At 39.7% G+C, this 22,741-nt stretch overlaps 1 protein-coding gene and 1 pseudogene across 1 annotated transcript in view; one reads left to right on the top strand and one right to left on the bottom strand.

Annotated features, from left to right (window-relative positions):
* GALNTL6 (polypeptide N-acetylgalactosaminyltransferase like 6) overlaps positions 1–22,741 on the bottom strand; it is a 1,125,319-nt gene that overhangs the window by 262,539 nt on the left and 840,039 nt on the right. The window lies entirely within an intron of this gene.
* LOC118853217 lies at positions 13–2,890 on the top strand (annotated as a pseudogene).

Raw genomic sequence — 22,741 nt, 5'->3', positions numbered from 1 at the left:
AACAACTGCAACATGTTCATCAACTCTCTAGTTCCCTTTACCCAAAGCCAGAAGAATATTCTGGCATATGGTGACACAAATGGTACCCTTTCCAACAAGGCTTCCCACTTATATTCAGTTTGATAGAAGATGTGTGGAAAATAATGAGGGGAAAAAATTAACCATGGAATCTGCATGACTGGAATGGATTCTTCCCTCCCCACTTCTCAACCCCCCCATAAGAGAACAACAGCAAGCTAGCAAGTGAGCCTAGAAACTGACTACAATGTAAAGTGAATGAGTAGTTGCGTTGCCAATAAAATGTACTGTAGTGGGGAGGCTGTGCTTAAGATTAAAAAGAAAGAGTTTGGAAACATTCCCTTTGCTAATTAAAAACAAACAGTAAGAATGAATCACCTCAGGGAAAATCACTTATGGAAGACAAAATAACTGACTGCTTCGGAACAAATGCCTAAGAAAGTGAGAATTTTTCTTGTTACAAACAAGTATAGTTGTCTAATGCTAGAGGAGAGAAAACTTGACCTATGTTTACATATTTTATATTCTCCCTTTCTGTCACCTACATTTAGGATGTAGATATTGAAGGTCCTAAGAAACTACCTCCACAAAAATGCTATTGTGATGCTTCAATGTAGTGGGGAGGTGACCTGGTTTCTCAAAGCTTATGCCAGCAGAGCACAAAGCTCTTTTAAGTTCTATTGAGCTCAAAGGAAAACATCGTTATTCTTTCCACATTGTAGGGGTTAGGGGCATAGCACCCCTATGATCTGGAAAATCCATAATAAATTTTTTTGGCTTTCCATTTGTACCAGAGAAGAAACTGAAGTTATTATGTTATTAAAAAATAAAACATGTTGATATGCAATACTATACATATATTTTATGCGTTTCTGAGTTGCTAAACTTTTTTGTGTTGTCTGCTGGCATGTCATCTGCATCTTCTGCAAAACTGTCAAAAAATTCCCATTTAATTTCTTGTGCCAACTCATGATATGTCAAAAATGTGATGGGGAAAGTCACAATGTGGAAGAGACGACCCTTGATCCTATGGGGCCCCTTTGTGATTTAGCAGTGATAAAAGCAGAGTCCTAGAAAGGTTGGAAGAAGATGCTAAGCACCACAATTCTTAGACCATCTAAAACCGTTAACTGTTATTTCTCAAAATGAAAGATCACTTTCCAATCACCAAGGAGTTGACATGATATTAATGGAAGTTGTATGCGACCTTGGGTAACTTATTTAACTTCTCTGTGTCTCCGTTTCATTATCTAAAAATGAAGTGGTTGGGCTTGATGAATTCTAATGTTCCTTATATATATGCCTATTGAAACACTATTTAGAGACTTTGCACCCCTCCACTGTCCCAAGAAGGAATTGTCAGTGGCCCTCAGCCTCACCCTCGCACTGTTGTGATGCCTCCCTGGCCAGGACTCAGAACCGTGAGGGGCTAGCCGCAGCCTCTGGGCTGAGCAAAGAAGACATCCAGCGAGCCCGGGAAGCAGCCCTGGCCCAAAGTGGGGCAGAGGTCCCAGCTGAGTGAGTGTGCCCGGGAGCGAAAGGTGCCTGCTTCTCGGATCAGTTGCCTGGTCAACTTTGGGGGACTAGCAGTGGGCCTGAGCCTTGGCGCCCTGGTCGAAGTGGCCAAGACATGGCTGTCAGGAGGGCAGGCATGTGGGGAAGGTGGCCCTGTTCTGGGCCCCAGCCCCTTCCTCTCTGAAGCCAATGCGGAGCGGATAGTGAAGACCCTGTGCACAGTCCGAGGAGCAGCACTCAAGGTTGGCCAGATGTTAAGCATCCAGGACAACAGTTTCATCAGCCTCCAGCTGCAGCGCATCTTTGAGAGGGTCCGGCAGAGCGCTGACTTCATGCCCGATGGCAGATGATGAGAGTCCTGGAGGAAGAACTCGGCAGGAACTGGCAGACTAAGATGACCTCCCTGGAAGAGAGGCCCTTTGCCGCTGCCTCCGGTTGGTCAGGTGCACCAGGGCGTCCTGCAGGATGGGACCGAGGTGGCTGTGAAGATCCAGTACCCAGGTGTGTCCCAGAGCATCTGGAGTGACATGGAGAATCAGCTAGCTGTGTTGAAGATGAGCGTGACCTTGCCCGAAGGCCTCTTTGCTGAGCAGAGTTTCCAGGCCTTGCAGCGGAGCTGGCTTGGGAGTGTGACTATCGCCAGGAGGCTGCCTGCGCCCGTACCTTCAGGAAGCTCCTGGCAGGGGACCGTTTCTTCCAGGTGCCCGCTCTGATAGAGGCGCTGAGCACAAGTCGGGTGTTGACTGTGGAGTTGGCCAGCGGGTTACCCCTGAACCAATGCCAGGGCCTGAGCCAAGATGTCCAGAACCAGATATGCTGGGAGCTCCTGCGGCTCTGCCTTCAGGAACTCTTAGAGTTCCGATTCATGCAGACAGACCCCAACTGGGCCAACTTCCTGTATGATCTCTCCAGCCACAAGGTGACCCTGCTGGGCTTCGGGGCAAGCCGGGAGTTTAGGTCAGAGTTCACAGACCACTACATTGAGGTGGTAAAGGCTGCTGCAGACGGTGACCGGGCTGGGGTCCTAATGAAATCCCTGGACCTGAAGTTCCTGACCGGTTTTGAGACCAAAGCATTTTCAGAGGCCCATGTGGAGGCTGTCATGATCCTCGGGGAGCCCTTTGCTAGTACCAGCCCCCACGATTTTGGGGCAGGTGACACAGCACACAGGATGCAGGACCTGATCCCCATAATGCTTCGACATCAGCTGTGTCCCCCACCAGAGGAGACCTATGCCCTTCACCGAAAGCTGACAGGGGCTTTCCTGACCTGTGCCCGACTTGGGGCCAACATCTCCTGTGGGGACTTGTTCCATGAAGTCTATGAGAATTACTGGGCTCCCCGACCTTCAGGCTAACTCTGACCCTCCAGGGAATCACTCTCTAGCCCTTACTCCAGTATCCAAGGACTTCATGCAGGAACCCTCAGGGTTCCTCCAGTGACTCACCCCAAGAGCTCCCAGAGACCTCCAGGGAGCCCCTTACCAGATCAGAGACTCGTCTCCTGTCCCTGCTGGTTCACTGGGCTTCCAGCTACTGTGCTAGTCCAGGGGGACCCATGAGGGGCCTCCCCCACACACGTACCCCCTGGAACTTAGTGACCATCCTCTCTCCCTCTTGTTCTGAGCCCCAACCCAGCCCCCATCTAGGGGAGTGGAGTTCCAGATGGCCTACATGCCTGGGTCCTCCCACCCCCACCAGCTAGCTGTCTTCAGGCCCAATGGGCAGTGCATTCAATGATACCCTAAATAAAGGGGAACCACCCTTCCTCTCTCCAAAAAAAAAAAAAGAAACACTATTTAAATTCTTGCTAGAAATAAAATAATAAGGTATAAGGAAGCTACAGTTAAATGGAAGGATGCAAGTTGTCCTTGAAGAGGCAAATAGAGGAGTGGTCAGAGTTGGTTTCATCAATTACTCAATGGAAAAAAAAATAAAACAACACCAGGATTTTATGAGATACTTGGTCACTTGGCTTTTTAATGCTCATTATAAGCATAAGTTTAAAAAAGTTATCATGAAGATGACTATAATGTGTTTATCAAAATCTGTTGCAGATGATAAGGAGATAGACAAATTATATAAATAAGTCAACAAGTTGCTCCAATGCAAGTTGCATATATATACATATACATAATACATGTGTGCGTATATTATTATAATTATTAACAGTTAGTGACTACATTGTAAAGGTGGGCATATAGGAAGACAGTGAAAATATATTTAAAATATGGTTCAGGCTAAGAAATGAAAGTGGCCAAAAACTTCTAGATGACACAGAAGCCTCAGGGCAATATATTATAACTATTTTCTTCAAAGAGAGAGTTGGAAAGTGCTAGAAATAGCAAGGACTAAAAAATGAAATTAGCTAGGTCTTTAAAGAGACGAAACGACTGCTGATGTGGAGTCATTTCAGAAAGAGCTCTACATGTGGTCAGACACAGAGACTTGAGCAAAGGTTAAAATCAACAACAGATTAATAAGTAAGAAGAAGATGAAAAGAAAACACTAAGTTCCATCAAAATTTCTCCAAGTTGACCTTTCAAACAAGCTAATGATTTTCAAAAACGGAAAATAGATAAAGGAAAAGACATGGAAACACACTATAACCTTTTCCCATAGTAGTTAAGTAGAATAAAGCAATTACCACTAGGTTGAATGATCCCGGAGAGAACCTCATTTCATAGTGCCAAATAGAGAGACATACAAATTATAAATATTTAGAAAGGATGATGACGGCAAAATGGTGGAAAATAGCCAGTGATATTTACTTACAAATCAGAAAAGTGTGATGGAGGGGAAAGGAAGTTTGCAGAAAACTTGGTATGAGACCAAATATACCATTGGGTATTATTAACAATGAATTAATGGGCAATATTCAGACTCCAAGTTTTATTGTAATAAAATATAGCGTTGTAGAATGTGTGATCAGGGAAGGATATGGATTGGTCATGGACCAACGATGAGTGATAACAGCTGGACAGCCTAAATTACATAGTGTTACATAGTGATGCTCCTGGGATGTTAAAAAGGCTTAGAGGAAGCCTTTAGCATGAAGAATGCCCTTATTGGAGAAGATGGACATGATCTGTACAATTGCCCAACTGAAATTTCTAAAAAAAGAGGTCTGACCTCTTTTTTTTAGAAATTTCAGTTGGGCAACTGTACAGATCATGTATCTGAAAGTACAAACTCTTTTGTCGGACAGTTAAAGCCCTTCACAAACTTGCTTCAAACTATCTTTTTAGAAAAAATTGACAGTATTTGCTCTCATATACAATGCGTTCCATCCATATTTGCTATTCTCAATATATGCTTAACAACACATCTCTCACCTCTGTGACTTTGAAGACTGTCATTCATACTTAGGATTCTGTGCCTCCTAACTTTTACTTGGAATCCTTAGCTGCATTCATGGAGCTGTCTATTGTATAAGGTGTTTCCAGATCCCTCCAGCTGTGTGTGTGTGTGTGTGTGTGTGAAGGGGGAGGGGACATGGGAAGAAGCAATTATATGTACATATTTTACCTTGATTTATCTGAGTACATATTACTTCCCCCAAACCTCAGTGAAATATAAGTTCCTTAAAGGCAGGAATGTTTTCATTTTGTTTTTGTATTTCTAAGGCCCAGGCAGCTAAGTTGAAGCGGTGGATAGAGTGTCAAGCCAGGAGTCAGGAGTACCTAGGTGCAAATCCAGCTTCTGACATTTACTAGCGCGTTGATCCTAAGCAAGTCACTTAGCCCTGTTTGTCTCCGTTTCTTCATCTGCAAAATGTGCTGGAGAAAGAAATGGCAAACCGCTCCAGTGTCATTGCCAAGAAAATCCTGAATGGGGTCACAAAAGAGTCAGACACAACTGAAAAACAATTGAACACGAACAACTTCTGGGGCCTAGGACAGGGCCTGGGACATAATAGGCATTTTAAAAACGTTTGTTGAATTGAATTGTTGGAATGAGAAGACATGGATTTGTCGGGAGCTTGATTGTTCCAGGGAGTAATCAAACCATTAAGGAAGTGGATTCATTAATACATGGAAGTATTAAGTCTGAACTCCATTGGAATAGTGTCAGGTTATAACAGCCAGGATTTCTAGTGTGCTGAAGACCTGATGTCAATTTATCTTTTTGTAACACGTAACATGTAACATGCGATGATCGCTACACCTTTAGAGGGGGTTTCCACACCAGTGAGATTATCAAACTATTGAAGCATGACGATGCAACAGCATTAAGAGATGAAGATAAAGTACATGATGGTTTCTCTCTTCCCAATTACCAGTACCTTTTCCTAGTCAGCGTTTCTCCTTAGAATGATTCATAGCAGCCCCTTGGACTCCGGCCTAGGATGTGGAACTCTCAAAGGTGAGCTGTTGCCTTATTTTGCCTAGAATCAGGTCTCTAGGCCATTGCTTCCTTCCAGTTCCCCTTGATGTGTTGTTTCCTCCCATTGCAATATAAGTTCCTTGAAGACAGGGACTATCTTGCTTGTTTGTATTTGTAACCCCAACTTTTAGCATAGTGCCTGGCACTTAAGAAGCACTTAATTCTTCTCTTCCTTCTTTCCCTCCCTCCTTTCCTTCATCTCTTCCTCCTTCCTTCTTTCCAATTTATCCATCCATTTATCTATCTACCCACCACCTATCTACAAGACAGGAATTTACAAGCTAAAAAACAATAAAAACCCAATCAGATGAAACTCCATAATCAGGATTTATTATGTTTCTAAGCTCAGACTTTCTTTTCATCTCAGGCCTTCTGTCTGTCTATTTCATAGTGATTTTTATGTGATGGATTATTTAAATGTAATGCTTAATGCTCTAAATTTCACAAAAGGAAGTATAAGTTGGGCCTATCCCTGAAGCCTTTTACTCTGAAACTGCTGTCCACTCCCTTTCCCTCTCTCTCTCTCTCTCTCTCTCTCTCTCTCTCTCTCTCTCTGTCTCTCTCTTTCTACACACACACACACACACACACACACACCCTTATATATATATATATATATACATATATGTATGTATATATATTTTATTCTAAACAAAGTTCGACATGATGTTAATGGTAAACTGGGTTAGAAAGAAGATATGTGGAGACCCAGGCCTAGTTTGAGATTTCCAGCCAGAGTCACTGACAGCCTCCCTCTGATGTGTCAGAAAAAAATGTTTGGAAAGAAAGATTGGAAAAAAGGGTGGAACAAATTTCTGGGTCAAGACGCTGCTTCACACGGGTCTATCTATTGCTTGCTAAAACATTTGTTTGCTGTCGTGTGGACATAAAATAAATGAATTGCCACCTTCATGCTAGGCTCTCTTTGTCAACAGATAAATGATATACTGCTTTTTTCTTGCTACGCAGGTTTTGTATCCAGAGATATGTCCTTAGAGAGAGATGCAGGTTCCCTCTATCGACTGCAGTCTGGCTTTAGCCTTTCCTTGCACACCACTTCTACACACAAAGTTAACCGGATCAATTATGCAAAGGCATCCATGGAGAAAGGGTAAGATAAAGAAGTGGCAGCTCACTGATATTTCTAGTAGTTCATTCATCAGACATTCACTGAGTACTCACTGGGTACAAAGTATCAACCATATTAGTGAGAGTAAAAGATGAGGTGTCTCCATTAGATGTCTCTTGCTTTTGGGATATTATCTCTATTCCCTCCACCCACCTTCCACCCTTCTCTCCCTTGGAAATTGTTTCTGGGATTCCTGGTTTCCATAGGGGAGCATTTGCCTTATCTTGCCTAGAACTCAGGCCTCCAAGCCATTGCTTCCCTTCCAGCTCCCCCTTTATGTGAGTCTGACCCCATTAGAATGGGAGCTCCTTGAGGGGAGGGATTGTCTTACTTGCTTGTATTTCTACCCTCTGCCCTTAGCACAGTGTTTGACATATTATATATATATATAATATATATTATATATAATATATTATATATTATTAATATTAAATATTATTTATTATTATATTATATCCCTCTCATCTATCCATCTATCTATCTATCTATCTATCTATCTATCTATCTATCTATCTATCTATCTATCACCAAAGCCAGAGCTTAAACTCAGGTCTACTGACTCCAAATTTGCTACTTCTTCTTAGATGACTTTTATAATCTACCCATCATAACTTGTTTCAGATCTTTTGGAGAGTCACTGAGTTGCGGATTGGGCTAGTTTTAAAAGTTCGTTTCCAAAGTAGTAGTGTGGAACTCGTAATTGATTTCCTAGTTGGACTGTAGAGGCAGCCCATGAAAATCTATTTAAACCACAATATAACCTAAGCATAATTCAAATAATATAATTTCATCTACACTAAATGACTATTTATAACCATATGGCTACTAGAAAATGCACTTTTAATTCTTATTTGGGATGTCTGGAACACATCTGTCCAAATTGATGACTGTCTTTTGTGACATTGATAGGGGGCAAAGTGTCCACCAGGGAAAAGTGTTAGGTTGGAATGTGGTAGATATTCCTGAGGACCACTATAAACTTTCTACACATGTGTAAATTAAGGAACTAATTAGGGCAAACACTTTAATTAAAAGGTTATTCACTCTATGGGTATTGGGTCTGGACACAGAACGTTTTCCAAACTATTTATAAGTATTTATAATTTCAGTGTTATAAGTTGAAATATACCAACCATATATTTGTTTCTTTACCCTCAGCTCTAATTATTCAATTCTTATATATTTTTCTTACCACCAAAAGCTCAAATAATGTATTATGGAGGTTATATTTATTGGATGCAGAGGATATAACATCAAGTATGAACACTAGGTCAATGTTGCCACCAATTGTTCTACTTCGAACCTATATACTGTGATTCCATTAGTCTGACCTAAAACAATTATCTGCCTGACTGCCCACGTGAATGGGTTCAGGCAGCTTTTTAGTAACATCTAATTACTTGTAACTCATGTTGAAGGTGGATATCATTAGTCTAATTAGAATATTAGACATATATAACAGGCAACCATATACAATGAAGTTGACAATTAAATGTTTAAAGTTTAAATATTTTTTTCTCCATTTTAAACCTAAAACCTAAGTAAGTTTGTTTATTTTACCGATATTTGAAATATTTTCTAGTTTCTTTTGTTTATGTATTTAGGAATAATAGTTTAGGCATTCAGTATTTTTAAAAAAACATTTCATTTATTAGGCTTATCCTCTGAAAATACTTTTTTTGAAAGTACAGAATAAGATTGAAGTATCATGTACTTAAATGCAAATTAAAATTAACTTCACATATAGCTTGGAGAATTTTTCAGGTTTTTTTTTTCAAATAAATGTAGTTGAAACAGTGGAGCCAATGCCTCCTGGGTTCATGTCTGCCTAACTGCCCTCCAGTGCTTTATCCGCTATGCAGTCCCATGCCCTTGACTCTCTCCCATCTCTCAGTCCTCCTTTCAGCCTACGGATACTGCACAGACATATCGAAGAGTCCCGATTACGCTTTTGTCATCTTAAATGCTCTTGGTATGGCTTATGGCACAGCAAAAAGTGGCACTGGTATTATAGCCATGTGAGGCATGTGACCTGAGTTGATCATGATGTCAATCATTGTTGTCATCATAGCTATCAATGGCTTGATGGTGGCTGTTCTCATCAGCATCAGTAATCATTCTGTTCAAGAGCTTCCTTTAGGGGGCAGCAGGCCTCAGCATGGGACTGAGCAAGCTGGCAGCTGGCATTGCCATTGGCATTGTGGGTCATGATGATCATTTCCGAGGGGCTTGGCCTGTACGTCCTGATTCTGGCCCTCCTTCTCTCTGCAAAGTGGACCCTCTTCTCTCCCTTCCCAATTGGCTCCAGAATGAATGGCCTGACACTTGGTGCAGTTGACTAGTCTGTAGTTGGTCTTGTAAATGTATGATGTCTTAGTGACTTTATCTGTCCATCTACATCTAACTATTATCTATCTATTTACCTATCACCTATCTGTCTCTGTATATCTATCCATCTACCTATCTACCTTATCTATCATCTGGGGCCAGCCAGGTACCCTGCAATCTCCCTACACATTTGTCATTAGCACTCTGTGTACAAGATGAATTAGAATTGTCATTTTTCTCTTTACTGGATGTTTATTTATAAAGATTTGATATGTTCATAATGTTTATGGAGCAAGACTTTTCAATTTCTCATGCTATATATGAATCTTGAATACAGGTAGATTATTGCACTGCAGGGTTAAATGTCAAATGCTGAGAATTCCTTGGATCTGATATTTTGAAATTCACAATTGCTGCAGGGGCCCAGTATTAGTAAGAATTGTACAATTTGGGAACATGTTGGCCAGGGCTCACGGTGATGGATGATGGAAAAAATAAAATAAAATAAAGATAGTTGGTCTTCTTTCTTTCTTTGTTTCTTTCTTGTTTTACTGATTGTTAAAAATATATCACTGTCATTTCCCAATAACTCTCCCCGCCAAAACTCTACCTTGAAAAAGAGTTAAGCAAAACAAACCAGTATGATGGTCATTATGTATCTCCAGTCAACCACTCTCCCATCAAAGGAAAGGAAGGAAACTACTTTACTATAGAATTAATTGGCCTTTATATTTATCTACTTTTGGATGTTTTTAGTGCTATTTTCTTTTTTATTAATTTATTTTTTTATTTTTAGTTTACAACACAGTTCCACAAGTTTTTGAGTTCCAAATTTTCTCCCCTCTCCCTCCTCCCCCATTTTCCCCCCCAAGACAGCATGTAATCTGATGTAAGTTGAACATATACCTTTGCATTGAATGTATTTACATAAGAGTCCAGTTGTAAAGAAGAATTATAACCAATGGAATGAATCATAAGAAAGAAGAAATGAAACCAAAAAAGGAGGAAAAAAAAGAGCAAATAGTTTGCCTCAATCTGCATTCACACTCCATAATTCTTTCTCTGGATGTGCATAGCTTTTTTCCATCATAATTCTTTTGGAGCTGTCTTTGAACCTTGAATTGATGAGAAGCCAAGTCTATCAAAGTTAGTCATCACAGATGCAATGTGTCTGTAATTGTGTACAATGTTCTCCTGGTTTTCTGCTCCCCTCACTCAGCATCAGTTCATTTAAGTCTTTCCAACTTATAGTGAAGTCCGTCTGCTCCTCATTTCTTATAGCATAACAGTATTCCATTACATTCATACACCATAATTTGTTTAGCCATTCCCCAATTGATGGGCATCCCCTTTATTTCCAATTCTTTGCCACCACAAAAAGAGCCGCTATAAATATTTTTGGTCCTCCTGGTCCATTTTCCACCTGTGTGAATCTCTTTGGGAAGTGCTTGTTTTCTCTAAAATGATAATTATCATTGCTTCTTTGTCTTGTTCTTCTTTCTTTGCATCCAGTTCATACGTCATCAGATCAGAGATTAGAGGAGGAAGAGACTTCAAGTCTAATCCTTCCTTTTACAGATGAAGAAACTGAGGCCTAGAGTGAGTAAGTGATTTGTCCTAAGGCAAGATTTTGGACTCAGGGCTTCTTAATTAAAAATCTACGCCTCTAGCCACTATGCCCATTAGTTGGTTGGTTGGTTGGTTGCTGTCCTTTGTTCTCAAAGAGGACCAAAATGACATCTCTATGTTGGGGTCAAGTTACAGTGTGTCCAACTGTGGTTGATCAGACCAAAATGAATTCAGAAGGCTCTACTACAGGTAGGGTACAAAAAGTCCACGTGTACATTTGCAGTGGAGATAGCTCTAAATTTGCAAGCCTTACATTTCTTTTGAGGTATTGCAATTCTGCTTTGCTCATAGAGTACAGAGCCTTGTTTGATGTGGGTACATCATGCTGGGTGGCCCTGTGCCAATGTCTCCCAAGTCTCACAATCAATTCCAAAGTTCTTCAGAGAGACTTTGAGAGTGTCCTTGTATTGACTCTTCTGAACTACGTGTGAGCGCTTGTCTTGTGTAAGTTCTCTGTAAAAGAGTCTTTGAGGCAAATATACATTTGGCATTTGAACAACATGGCCAGCCCACTGGAATTGTGCTCTCTGCAGTAGAATTTGAATGCTTGGCAGTTTGGTTCAAGAAAGGACCTGCATGTGCCCATTAATTGCTCCACTGAACCACCCAAGTTAATCTGAATCTTTCATATCTGTTGTTTCTTACAGTACAATAACGTCTTCTCACATTTTGCTTATCCCTTCCTTAAATTATTCAAATTCATTGTGTTTCAAGGTTTTGGGGTTGGTTTTTTTTATGCTATCACAAAAAGTACTCCTCAGATATATTTCTACCTTTGACCTCCTGGGGTGGTATATGCCTAGTAGTGGGATTGCTAATCCAAAGAGTATGAATATTTTAGTGACTTTATAGTTCCAATTTGTTTTCTGGAGCATTGCAATTCACAGCTCCACTAACAGCACATTAGTATGCCTGTTTAAAACAGCTCCTCTAACATCAACTATTTCCATCTTTTGTTGTCTTTGCCAGCTTGATGGCTGTGAGATGAAATATAGATGTTTTTTAACATACATTTCTCTTACATTAGTAATTCGGAGCATTTTTTCCATATGGCTGTTTTCCCATCAGCTGCTCTGCTTTCTTTCAGCTGCAGAAAGAAAGCTCAAGCCTCCTTAAAGATAAGGTCAGATAGGCTCATCACCTGAAATCTCACATCCTAGAGACTGATTCAACTTTGATGCTCAAAACTCTCAATTGCCTCTGCCTTCTGATTGGAGGGCAGAGCAATAAACTTCTCCCCAAATTTCCTTTTACAGAGGGCTCAAAATCTCTCGCTAACTTCATTTCCCATAAGCTAGAAGCTCCTCTACTTAGTTTTGACTCCACAAATACTAAACCAGCAATGGCCTTCCCTCACCCCCAAGCTTCCTTTTGCATATTGTCTTCTCTCAGATTATAAGTTTTTTGAGGACAGTAACTTTCTTTTCTTTCTTTTTCCTCATCCTCATCCTCGTCCTCATCCTTTTCCCTCCCTCCCTCCCCCCCCCCCTTTCTCCTCTCCTCTTCTTTCCTTTCCTAAAGTTTGTATTGCCACTGGTTATCACAGTATTTGTTGACTTGTTAATTGGTTTTCGTTTCTTCTCTTGAAAATTGTTCCTATTCTTCTTTGAGCATCGGTCTACTTTTGTGATGGTATCAGAGCTTCCCAGCTTTGATTGGTTTAATCAGTCATTTATTCCATTGTATGTGGCATACCAAAAACTATTATCTCTTTTACATGATGAAGCTACTAGTCAATCATTTACTGCTACAGTTCACACAGTGATGCCCTGATTACCTTTAAGAGTGTGCACAGCTTCAAAAATGGAATTGGCTAATTTTACTGAAAGAGGAAGTTTTAATCAGATGATAATAATCCCAAATTAGCTAAATGGAATTTTTTCAAACTTTCCTGCTCCATCATAGCTTGAAATGACGGAAAAGAATATTCTTTAGAAACTGTGTTAAGAATTAACTTTCAGTTTCTGCTATTATGATATTCAGACAGTGAAATTTCAAAAACTGAATATCACTGCAGTACTCAAATTCTAAGGGATATTAAACCATTTTGTTTTTCCTATAACCAGAACATCATAAAAATATAGTTTTACACCTGGAATTGTTTTTTAAACTGTCATTGATGTCTTTTGTTGTTACATCACATTCATCTTCAAATATATCCCTCTTTCATTTATTCATCCAGCCAGCTCTCTTAAGAAAAATTTAAAAATAAGGGTATTAAAACAGTTCAGTAAAACCAGCTGACACATTGTTTCTAAAATTTTATGCAACATTTAGATCCATAGTCACCCATCTATGAAATGAAAGGAGGGTAGTACACTTTATTTGAAGTTATGTTTGGTAATTTTAATTATACAGTGTTCAATTTCATTCGTCTTCCACTTACATTGTTGTAGTCATCATGAACATTATTTTCCTGGTTCTGTTTGCTTCACTCTGCATCAATTCATGTCTCACTATGCTTCTCTGAATTCTTCATAGGTGACATTTTTTTATGATGCAGTAATTTTTAATTACAACCATGCACAACAATTTGTTTAGCCATTCCAAAATTCCCATTCCTAGCAGGAGAAGTGGCTAGGGAGCTGGACTTGAAGCTAGGATGAAATGGGTTGAAATCCCATGTCAGACACTTGTTAGTTGTGTGACTGTGGATAAATCATTTTATGTTTTTGGGCCTCAGGCCCAGGCCCTCAGGCCTTTGGGCCTGAAAAAAATGAGGGTGTTAGATTCAATGACCTCTAAAATATAAACTTATGAATCTTAAAAATTAGGTTCTTTAGGGAGCAATGGGTAATTTCACAGAGAATCATTAATCTGAACTTAAGACATTCAACTGAGAATGTTCCTTAAAGAGTATGAACATCTGTCTTCTAAAATTTCAGGTGTGGGATATTTTGGTAATACAATGACCATAGGAATAGCAGGGATTTTTGTTTTGGCATATTAATAACTGCGAGGACAGTCTTTCCATAGTATTTTCTGAACAGTATCATAGAGCAGCTTAGGCAAGGTGAAGTTTTGCCAAGACTACCATAATTAAAGTAGTAAGGAGTTCATTGTCCCTGAGTACAGGATAACAGTGATGTTTCAATGCCTTATTCACAATGCACTTTCATTTTACACAAACTTACATCTTACCATTACCTTCTTACAATCCAGGTAAAAGAATTTATCAACAGAAATGCCAAGAGGTCTTCACAGGAAGTATAGCCTCCCAGCTTTATGTAACAGGTTCAGTGACATCTAGTCTGACTAGATGCTTTAGCTCATTTGGAAGTTATTTAGTTTGGACCCACGATTTTATTGGTGCAGGAATTCCTAGGGTGGAAGCTTCCTCTACCAATGTAGATTGGCAACTCCTTAGTGATTTATCAGCTTAGAGGGTTGCCTGGGGGCCCTGAAAATTTAAGTGACTTATTTAGTCACATAGTCACTATGCATGAGAGACAGGATTTGAATACAAGTCTTCTATTCTCTTAGGATGACTCTATCCATTAAACTATACTGCCTTGTTACACTGAAGTAATGAAAGTAAAGGACGCATTTCTAGCTTCCAAGTAGACTGATACAAAGAATGAATATATATTCTTTGATAAAGCTTCTCCCCAATGTTTCCTGGAAAATACCCTGGCAAGTTATGACAACTTCCCATAGTTGGGCTTACAGAATAAAAAAAATCTTCTCAGGTAAATAAAAATAGTCAGGAAAAGTCTCAGTTTACATTTTGTCTCAAATACTTTCTAGCTGGTGTACCCCCGGGAAAGTTATTAAAACTCAAGGAGCCTCAGTTTCCTCATAGACAAAATTGGGACAATACTACTCATCTCACTGTGCTATTGTGAGGATCAAATTAGAGAACTTAGTAAAGCAAAGCCTAAAAGGCTTAGAAATATTATCTATTATTATAAATATTAGTCCAACCTAGGATGTTTTGTGCTACATCATAATAATGATGAGTGGTGACCACTTTGCACATTTAAGGGTCAAATTTTGGTTTGTGTCAACATTGTGATTATTATAATTTCTATGAATGCATATTGGCCTCAATAACTTTAAGAATAGATCTTTAGAGAAAATATTAGGGAAAGGCTATCTTCACGGTTATTAAGTACCAAATCTAGAGTTGAATTCTTTCTTGCACTCTTCCACATTTTTGGGTAGCAAGGCAAATAGTATCATTTCTTAGATATCTTGTCACGGATTTTATGAAATGTGATAAAACTATGACTTTTTAAAGGAAATGATCTTGACCATCTGATTCTAGGAAATAGGAACTGATTTGATTTTTCCTGAGGTTTTTTTCTTTGCCAATGGATTTTGAACAGTGTATTCTCTCAAGATGGCCATCTTGTTGAATATGAACTCTGGATATAGAACTATGACATACCTCCACAAATTAACCAAGGGTTTTTTTTAGATTGGAATGACCCTTAGGTATTGTTGAATACATATTTCCTTTGTTACAACTTATTCTATTGCAAATACTTTACCTGTTATAGACAACATTAATAACAGAAGCTAGAGCTTTGACTTGACAAATGCCAAATTACAAATTTGGTCCAGTCATCCTGCGACATGTCAGCTAAGACATGAGTAAAATGGAAATATCAGAACAAAAGTTTACAACATGAACATATGTGTCTAATCAGATTGTTGATTCTTTTTGTGAAGTTCAGATTTCTGAATAATGATTGATGGTGTTGGTGAAGTATGCTTTTTAAAATAAAATTTTATTGACAGATTTTTTTTGAACCACCTACATTTCCCAATGTCTTCATCCTTTATCATCCCCTCAGAAAACTATCTTTTACAATAAAGAAGAAAAAATCCAGCAAAACTAACCAACACATCAAAAAAAATCTGCTGTTACATGCAATGTACCATACCCATAGTCTCTTACCTCTACAAGGAAGCAGAAGGAGGTAGGAAAATTGTCATTTCAACAAGCTTGAATGGCTTTTCAAAATGCATTAAGTGAAGCAAAGATGATGAGGGACCTTATTAGACCATATATTTGAACTCAAGAGATTGTCAGGAGCACAGTTCAATGGTACTCACATAATTTGATTCAACGTGGAAAGGAATAAGCATTTGTTAGGTGCCTACTATGTACCAGGCACTGTGCTAAACATTTTACAAATATCTTATTTGATCTGACTGCCTTGCACAAGAATCCCATGAAGATGGCTCACAAACTTTCAAATATACCTTAGAATATCCATTTTAGGTACTGTGTTTGGATGGATTCTGGAATGGAGGCTTGAATTGCTTGCCAGAAATACCTGAGAGAGGATTAGTTGCCTAACATTAACAAGATTCCATCCTTATGATAAGAAAAGGTGTTTTGTTGGGTATCATTAAAGAGGCAAGGGGCATATTGACATGACAATTCATTTACTGTACTACTTACTATACTTCTTACCACCCTAGAAATCAATGCAAATCATTGCATTTTTATATAGCTAACATTTATTAAGAACCTAATATATTCTTTGCTACCACAAAAAGAGCTGCTACAAATATTTTTGTACATATAGGTCCCTTTCCCACTTGTGTGATCTCTTTGTGATATAGCCCTAGGAGTGGTATTGCTGGGTCAAAGGGTATGCACATTTTTACAGCCCTTTGGGCATAGTTCCAAATTGCTCTCCAGAATGACTGGATCTGTTCACAACTCCACCAACAGTGTATTAATGTTCCAATTTTCCCACATCCTCTCCAGCATTTATCATTTTCCTGTTTTGTCATGTTAGCCAATCTGACAGGAGAGATATGGTACCTAAGAGTTGTTTTGTCGTAGCAAAAATTGGAAATCAAGGGAATGCCCATCAATTGGGGAATGACTGAACAAGTTGTGGTATATGAATGTAATGGAATACTATTATGCTATAAGAAATGGGGAAGATATGGACTTCATAATAACCTGGAAAGACCTACATGACATTATGCTGAGTGAGAGGAGCAGAACCAGGAGAACATTGTACACAACCACAGACATATTGATTCTGTGATGACTAACTTCGATAGACTTGGCTCTTCTCAGCAATACAAGCCTCAAAGACAGTTCCAAAGAATTCATGATGAAAAAAGCTGTATATATCCAGAGAAAGAACTATGGAATCTGATTGCCGCTTGAGGCAAACATTTGCTTTCTTTATTTCTCTTCTTGTTTTTGGTTTTGTTTCTTCTCTCTCATGATTCATTCCATTGATCATAATTCTTCTTTTCAACTTGACTGTTGTGTAAATAAGTTTCATGCAAAGGTATCTATAGAATCTATATCAGACTACATGCCGTCTTGGTGGGGAGGGAGAGGCGAGGAAGGGAAGAAAATTTGAAACTCAAGAACATGTAGAACTGGGTGTTGTAAACTAAAAATACTTTTAAAAAAGAACCTACTATATTCAAGGTGAAAGGCAGTTTGACACAGTGGATAGAAAGCTGGACCTGGGGTGAGCTAGAATTGGTTCATGTCCTACCACTAAAACATACAAGGTGCATGACCTTGGGCAACTCATTTTTTATTTCCTCTCATTGCTGCAGGCAATTAAGATGACAGATTATAGAGCAGTTTCTGATCTGCATTGGTGAAGGGATTCTATGGACCCCCAGAAAATATTTTTAAATGCATAAAATACAATATATAGGATTACTAAGGAAACTAATTATGATGAAATAGTTATCAAAAAAAGAAACAAAACAAAAAAAAAACTAACAATTTAATCGACTCCAGGGGAAGAACATCTGCCTTAGAGAACCTCAGAAACAAGAAAACAATGAGGAACTAAAAAAAATCCAATCTCATATTAAATTAAAGAGCCCTCTGTCAGACACTTGACACTTACTATCTGTGTGAGTTTGGGCAACTAATTTAACCCCGATTATCTTGCCTCCTCTCTCCAAAAAAAACAATGAACCCTCTTGCATATATACCTTACAATTATCTCAACTGATTTCTGTTATAGTGTGTTCTTGTTGTTTTCTTGTTCAGTCATGTGCAATTCTTTATGAACCATTCTGGGGGTTTTATTAGCAAGAATACTGGAATGGTTTGCTATTTTCTTCATCAGCTCATTTTACATGTGTTTTGAACTCAATAGAGCTCTGGTCTTGGAATCAGGAAGACTCATTTTCATGAGTTCAAATCCAGCCTCAGACACTTACTAGCTGTGCGACTCTGGGCAAGCCACTTAACTCTGTTTGCCTCAGTTTCCTCATCTGTAAAATGAGCTGGAGAAAGAAATGGTAAATAACTCCAGTATCCTTGCCAAGAACACCTCAGATGGGTCGCAAGGAGTCAGATATGACAGAAACAACTGAACAACTGCTACCACTACCAGCATCACCGGCACTGAACTTCAGGCCCAGCTCTCTATGCACTGTGCCCCCTAGCTGTCCCCATGCTGTAGTATAATGGATAGAATAATGGACTTTGAGTCAACAAGTCCTAGGTTTGAACCCTACCTCTGATATTCCTAGCTGTCCGAACTTGGGCAAGTTCTTTAACTTCCCTGAGCCCTAGTTCTCTCAGCTAGGTGGCATAGTGTTCAAATCCGGCCTCAGATGCTTACTAGCTGTGTGACCCTAGGCAAGTCACTTAAAGAATCTCTGTCTGCCTCAGCTTCATCATCTGTAAAATGAGAATAGAAGCTCCTATCTCCCAGGGTTGCTACGAGGATCAAATGACATAATATTTGTAAAGCACTTTTGTGAAACTTAAAAGCGATGTATAAATGCTAGCTGTTATCATCGTCTTCACCATCCACAAAATGGAACCTTCCTCTCAAGGTTACTATGAGACTCAAAAGGAGTAATGTACATAAAACACTTTATCAGCTATTATTATTAATATTATTATTGTTACTACCATTGCTATTATCATTCCTTACCATGCCACAACAAAGCATGTGTAGCAGAAAGACAAAGGCGACATGGCTAAGATGCTGCTACCCTCAAAAAGAATGTTTCCACAGGCAGAGAAATATGGGAAACAAACTGTTGTGTTAGTGATGTTCCCTTCACAGTGCATTTTCCCAGACCTATGCTACGCTGAACTGCCTGACCTTAAAATGCTGGTCTAGACTCCCTCACATTTCCTGCCTTACATCTGACTTTGGTCCCTTCAGGAATTCTGGTTTGACCTGGGCTGTGGTTCTATGTACTCTGTCAGATCAGGCCTTGGATCACGACCTCTTTCCTCAGGACCCTCTCTTAGCCCCTCTGATTTGCCCCTAATCATAAATACCGTCTTCCTGTGGGGCCAGGGTCTGATGATCTATCCTGGAGATACTAGTCTTTTAGGGTGGCTGACTGTTAGCTCTGTCCTCTTCTTATCCTGCCCTGTCAGCCTCACTAAGTCCTGCACTAAGCCTCCTCAAGTCCTTTTGACAGCAGGCAGGGTACAAGTCTTACTAATTCATGCTTTGTAAATGCTATAACAAAAACCTTTTGAGAGATGCTTAAACCAATTTTCCACTAACTATGCAATATAATGTTAGGACTACCAGAGCCAGTCAATTTTTTTCCAGTGGATCGGAACAAATTCTTTGGCTTGGTGGCATTTGAAATAATGAGTAATGCTTACTAATCCTTATTCTAGTAAAAGGGCCCAACTCACTCAGGCTGCTTAATTGCTGATTAAAATGATTACTTCCTTACCCTAGCTACTCTTGTGCTAAATTGTTGTTTTGGAGAAAAATTCTCAAATCCAGACTGATTTAATTCCTATTTTCCAATCGGTCTGCTTGCTTTCATTGTTTAGCTAGCCTGATTGGAGAGTTCCTGAGTGACTGTAACCCAACCTATGAACCTAGGCCCAGACCATGGCTTTACATCTCATTCAATGATCCACCAAGAAAGCCAAGTCGGCATGAGCATCTTACCATGCTCTCCAATGCTGATTTGCTAAGTCTCCCTCTCTTCCCTTTACCCTTTGCCACCTCTTGCTCTGGGAACAATAACAGAATCAGCCCTGTATGTTGGTATGTATCATGTGAGTATGATGTTAGACTACTCCATGGCTCCATTCAAAATCTCTGTGACTCCCCAAAACAAAACTCCTTTCCCAGGCTACACTACATATGGTGACAACCTCATCAGAATGGAAATGTCATGTACCGAGGAATTGTGTTTGAAAGGGACAGTCATGTTTTTTCCCTGTCCCGCAAGTGATTGAGATGGGTGGTGACCAGAGACTTTGAGTATATGATTTGATTGGGAGTCCAAAGATATTTAGTAGACTTTTAGAGTGATAGTCAGCAAAGAGAGCTGGTGGCACAGGATTGAGGTGAGGCTTAGAGGCTCCAGTCAGGTGGAACATGCCTGGGGCCACAGAGAGGAAGGTATAATTGCTAACTGCCTTTCCCCTTATTTGAATATTTCACACAATTGAAAAGAATAACTCAAGAGGTCTAAACATGTCTTCCTCGTTAAAATCCAGTGACTCCATATTACTTCAGAAAGCAAATACAAATTTCGCTGTTTGGCGTTTAAATCTCTTCACAGCTTTGATTAAACCCATCTTTCTAGCCTGACAGTACTTTACTCCTTTTCACACACTCTAGAACCGGCTGAACTGGCCCTCCTTACATACAAAATTCCATCTCAAATTGCCATGCCCTTCTGAGTTTGTTCCCAATGTCTGGGACATATTCCTTCATCATTTCTACTTCTTAATGTTGCTGCTTTCCACCAACGCCCAGATCGACTGCCATCTTCCACATGAAGCCTTTTCTCATCCCCCAGCTAGCTGATAGTGTCCCTCATTACTTTATATTTATCTTGTGTATTCTTTTATTTGTCAACAGTATCTCTTCTGATAGAATATAAGCTTCTTGAGAGCAGAAACTATTTTATTTCTACTATTGTGTTTCCAGTGCCTAGTATAGTACCTGGAACATATGAGGCATTTAATAAATAATACCTGATTGATGATGATTATTATATAAAAATAGTGGAGTTATTTTGGATGACTCACAGAGAAAGTCTGAGAAATACCATCTCAGATATTTTGCCAAGAAATAGACCTTTGGTTCCTTTAATGCCACACAAGGACACTTAAATTATAAATACTGCAGCAATAAATATATCCCCAAAGGTTTTCAACTCCTGACACATGCACGTAATTTTTCACTGAGAGGGCAAAACAATTTCACAACAGTGAAGCTAAAATCTGACTTCAGACCATGTAGCTGGGAGAGCTGACGTTCCTGCTCCAGTGTATAGCTTGCTCAAAAAAGTGGAAGTCCTGCCAAAGCAGCCCTTCTCAGGGCAAGATAAAGAGACGTGGACAAGCATCCCAATTTCTAGTTCAAGAAGGTCCTATCTCAGTTGGGGGAGGCAGGTAAATGGCATAGTGAATAAAGTGCTTAGCCTGGAGTTAGAAAGACTCATTTCCTGAGTTCATATCCAACCTAAGACACTAGCTAGGTGACCCTGGGCAAGCCACGTACCCCTCTTTGCCTCTGTTTCTTTATCTGTAAAATGAGCTGCAGAAGGAAATGGCAAACCATTCCACCCCAAAGGCATCATGAAGATTTGGAAACGATTGAAACAACTTACTGAATCTCATTTGGGGCATAGTAACTTCCCCCAAAAAGTCTTTGCTTGGTGGTATAGACATTGAATTTATTAATAGCTAACATAATAGTACAGTAGGTTGGTCAACTACTTGCCCTAGCACTGCACAGTCCTACAATGTGCTAATCATGTTGCTGAGCACCAGGCACTGTACAGTGGAAGGTATGCTGGATTCGGAGTCAGAGGAATTGGGTTAAAATTCCAGCTCTGCTACTTCTGTGACCTTGGGCAAGTAATTTACTATCTTTGTGCCTTGGTTCCTTATCCATCAAATGAGGGCATTGGACTTGAAGGCCTCTGAAGCCCTTTCTAGTTCTAAACATATCATCCTGTGGTCTTATGTATTAATTAATATCCCATGAATGTGGTCCTATAGATATTATTATTACCACTTTATAGATGACGAAACTAAAAGGTGAGGTCAGTCAGTCAATAAATATTTATTAAGCACCTACTACTACCAATGCTAGGGACTGTGCTAAGTGCTGGGGATACAAATACATAAAAGGGAGATAGTTCCTGCCCTGAATCTAACGGGAGATTGAAGTGACTTGCATAGAGTCATCAGCTACTAAATGTCAGTAGCGTTATTTGAATTTAGGTCTCTCTGATTCCAAGTCCGACCCATCCCTGAATAAGCATTCCTTCTACAACATCCCTGACAGGGTGACCTCTAACTTCCACTTATTTTTGAAGCTCTTTTGAAGATCTGATTCCACCTTTGGGTACCTTCAGTTAGTTTTTCTTCGGCCATTCTGCAGCTTCTGCCTTTGTACTTTTTTGGTTTTGTTTTGGAGGCAATCAGGGTTAAGTGACTTGCCCAGGGTCATACAGCTAGTAAATGTCTGAGACCAGATTTGAACTCAGGTTCTCCTGACTCCAGGGCCAGTGCTCTGTCCACTGTGCCACCTACCTGCTCCCACCGTTGACCATTTTTCTGCTCTCTGCAGTCAAAGGGAACATATTTAGCTCTCTTCTCATCAAATATACGCATACATATTTCATGCCCTCTGTAAAGTCACTCTCAGTTAAACATCTGCAATTCCTTTGCCATACTGCTCCCCTGCCTCTAGACTAGTTTTCAGCTTGACAATGTTATTGTTAACATATGGCGTCTGGGGCTGAAAGTAGTAATTTGGATGTGGCCTGACCTGGA

Source organism: Trichosurus vulpecula, chromosome 6 (assembly GCF_011100635.1).
Source record: "Trichosurus vulpecula isolate mTriVul1 chromosome 6, mTriVul1.pri, whole genome shotgun sequence".
In the NCBI taxonomy this organism is placed as follows: Eukaryota; Metazoa; Chordata; class Mammalia; order Diprotodontia; family Phalangeridae; genus Trichosurus; species Trichosurus vulpecula.
This window is presented reverse-complemented; position numbering and strand designations above follow the sequence as displayed.